At 41.2% G+C, this 3,754-nt stretch overlaps 1 non-coding gene across 1 annotated transcript; it reads left to right on the top strand.

Moving 5' to 3' along the window:
- Positions 1-2,676: 2,676 nt before the first annotated feature.
- Positions 2,677-2,782, top strand: LOC131224539 (small nucleolar RNA R71). Its single transcript, XR_009161014.1, has one exon. It is a non-coding gene; the product is annotated as a small nucleolar RNA R71 (small nucleolar RNA).
- Positions 2,783-3,754: the final 972 nt, after the last annotated feature.

Genomic DNA, 3,754 nt, shown 5'->3' with positions numbered 1-3,754 from the left:
AAAGGTGTTCATAGCGTTCACTTGTTCAGAGAGAAATTCTGGAAATGCTGAACTAGATGGACAAGACTGCATAGGATGGACGAGACTAGAACATATGGCACATGACTTGACTTGAGTTGTTTGTTGAGGGTCAAATATTGCATATCAGACCCAGTTGTTGCATAGATTTACACACATGATACTGTTTATCGGACTAATTTAATCGTGTTTGTAATGCAGGGTGTGTTTAAGAGCCTGGACTGAAAAAGGGTGGTAAAATGCATGGATTCGACGCTCCAGAAGCACCAAGGCAAGGCACGGACTCTAGAAGACCAAGAACGAAGGAATTACGCATCAGGGACCCAAGAAAATCAAGGAATTGAAGCTCAAGTGGTCTGAAAAGTGTCCATAATGCAAAATCACAGGGTTCTCACCACCCGATCAGTTCGAAACTCCATACGTGGCCTGAGGACCATAAATGAACCGTACACGTGAAATTTCATCCATTGGATCCCTCTGGAAGTGGTCCAATGCATAGATCAGTCCCTTTAATCGTTATGTGGGACCCGCCTGATATCTGGATATGCTTCAAAGTTGGTCTAGACGGTCTAAATGAGATGGCAAAACGAATGGATGGATTAGATTTTGCTGATACATCAAGGTGGGGCCCGTATGTGATGTGTGTGTGCACAGCACACGTAGACCCGAGCCGCACCGAGCCAACAGACGCGGGTCAGCAACGCTGACCCGCGTCTCCTTCCCAAACACGGCAGATGCCGTTTCGCACTGCGTAACGGACGGACGACGTCCGTTTTGCGGATGGTAGTGGGCCCCACAGCGTAATTTTTCGGATGATCCAAGCCAACCATCTTGTAGAGGGCCATGATTTCTTCAAACCCATGCTAAACTTTTGGACCCATGCAAGCACACGTGCACGATACAGAGGCCATAAGTGGACTGCCCTGCAACGTTCAAATTGATGTTTGGATGATTTCTTCTCTAATTCCGCGTCAATGGACGTTCAAAACTACCCATTCTTGACTGAAATTTCGTCCTGAACCCAATGGACGGGGTGGATTTCTTCAAAAACACCTCTGTGGGGCCCACCAAACACGTCAGCGCCTCTGCGTACGCTTTACGCGCGTCCGGGAAATCCGGAGATTCGGGGGAGTTGTGGGCCACGGTCATCAATCTTCTCGATGATCTGAACCGTCTAAATGATAGAGAGGGAAGATGCATCCACTTCCACGCTAGCAGAATTGATCAGAAAGTGAACAGCGGGCCGCACGAAGTCTCTGATTACTAGCTGCGTAAGCTGACCCGCGCTTCTCTTGCCGATTCCTTGATGTGAAAGGATTCTCCTGCACGCACCGACTCCAGCCGGGACTCCCTTCCACCGGCCTTGCCGCTATTAAAGGAAGAAAAGGAAGGAAGGAAAGGGAGGAGAAAAAAAAGAAAAAACAAAAGGACGGGAAGAAGAAGGTGAGGAGAAAACGGGGCTGCTGCTGCTGCTCGCTCCCGTTTTTGGCTTGTGAGGAAGAAAGGGAAACGGAGGACGTGAGAGCTGGCAGCGTGGATGCTCGGTTTTTGCTTGGACAATTGCAAGGGAGAGAGAAGAAGGCAATAGAGAGTTCGTTTTCTCTTCTGATTTATTTTTTTTTGTTTTATTTTGTTTTTATTTTTAAGAGCGCTAGCCATCCATGTGTGGCTAAACCTCTTAGCCAGGGCTAAGAGGTGAAGCCTGTAGCGAGATGGGAGAGTTTATTCTATGGAAGTGAATTAAATTTCTGAACTTACTGTGGTTTAGTTGATTATTACAAGGAATATTTTTATTAGTCTATAATGGTGTGTTGTGACTGAAATTACAATAAACCTGCAATGGCTTTGAGTATTTCCTCCCCTTTTTAGGTTTATGAAGTCAGGAAGCCCTGTTGTTCACCATCGTCTCCTGGGCATGGTAGGATGACGGTACCCTTCCTGATCTTCATACATTGTTGATTAGTTGGTAATTAGTTTAATTCCGTTATTTGCTTTGTCTCCTGGGCATGGTTAGATGATGGAATCCATTCTAATTCATATACTTTTCTTCTCTTAAAAAATCAGATCAAGTAAGTTCAGTTTGAATTCTATAATCCTTGCCGCAAGCATAAGATCTCCCTGATCTCTACAAGTGGATCCTCTGAATCCCTAGTTTCCTTCCTCTGAATTCCTTAAACTTTTAGATAATTATTCCACAATTATTTCTTAAATCCTAATTGGTTTAGATCACATCTTAGTCTAGTTCTAGTTCTACTTGGTTTCAGATAACGTACAGGTATCAGTCCCTGTGGATTCGACCTCGGTCTTACCGAGTTTATTACTACATCACAACCCTGCACTTGGGGTGTGAACATTGTTTGTGGAGGTTCATTGTTTAACATTAAAGCATCCACTTTCTTTGTCAGGCTATCAATTTTGGTATAAAGATCTAGCGTGACTCCTACCTCATATATACCCCCTTTCTTCAGTGGTTGACGACTTCTTTCACCTCTATTTGAATAGTCCCATTGCTGGGAATTTTCACACAAAGTTTCAAAGAAATTCTAAGCTTCGAAATCACTTTTGGTCATGAATGACCCTCCACTGGTGGCATCAACCATGCGACGGTTTTGGGGTGTCAGACCGTCATAGAAGTATTGAACCTGTTGCCACTTTTCAAAACCATGGTGTGGACATTTAAGATGTAAATCCTTCCATCTTTCCCAACATTCATGAAAGTGCTCACCCTCTTTTTTTGTGAAATTCGTAATTTCTCTAGGAGAGCATTAGTTTTGTGAACCGGGAAGAACTTGTTTAAGAACTTCTTAGACAGTTGGTCCCATGTAGTGATAGACCCAACTCCTAGAGAATTCAACTATGCTTTCGCCTTATCCTTCAAAGAAAAAGGAAAAAGGCGCAAACGGATCGAATCGTCTGAAAAGTTTTGGAACTTAAAGGTGGAGCAAATGTCTAAGAATTCTTTCACATGATGATATGGATCCTCCTTATCTGAACCATAAAAGGAGGGCAACAATTGCATGACCCCAGGTTTAAGTTCAAAGTGTGCTGCCGTGGTGGCGGGCAACACTATACATGAAGGCACATTGAATTGGACAGGAGCTGAATAATCTCTAAGAGCTTTAGTTCCATTCTCTTCCGCCATTTCAAATAGGATGTTTCTAAATCTTCTACGAAAGGTTCTTTTTATTTCAGGATCAAAAGGTGCTAGTTCTATGTTCAGAGATCTATGTCCTAGCATAAACTATGTTATTGCAATGTAAGAAAGAAAACTAAACTAAGATGCAACCTAAGAGAAATAAAAATAAAAATTATGAATTCCTAAAAACAAGAGAAAGCTATGTAAACGAGAATTGGAAGAAAGAACCCGGAAAAGGAGATGATGGATGTCGGAAGATTTGGGAGCTCCTCCTTTTGAAGACAATCTTATTTAACAGCTTCCTTCCTCAATTCCTGTAAACATAATAAAAAATAAATAAATTAAATTTCCTAAAATAATGCTAGAAAAATCCTAAGCAACGGTTAATTTCTAAAAAAGAAAGTTTCTAATCTTAAAAATAAAAAGCTAAGTCAGTTTCTAAAAAAGGAAAAATTTTCTAAAACTAGAAAATAGAAAGTTACTTGAAAGAAGAATCTAAATCTAAAATTAGAAAATAGAAAATTTCTAAAAAAAAACAAGCCTAAAATTAGAAAATTTCTAAAAAATAAAACCCTAATTCTAAAAGTAGAAATTAGAAAA

Source organism: Magnolia sinica, chromosome 13, assembly GCF_029962835.1.
Source record: "Magnolia sinica isolate HGM2019 chromosome 13, MsV1, whole genome shotgun sequence".
Classification (NCBI taxonomy): domain Eukaryota; kingdom Viridiplantae; phylum Streptophyta; class Magnoliopsida; order Magnoliales; family Magnoliaceae; genus Magnolia; species Magnolia sinica.
This window is presented reverse-complemented; position numbering and strand designations above follow the sequence as displayed.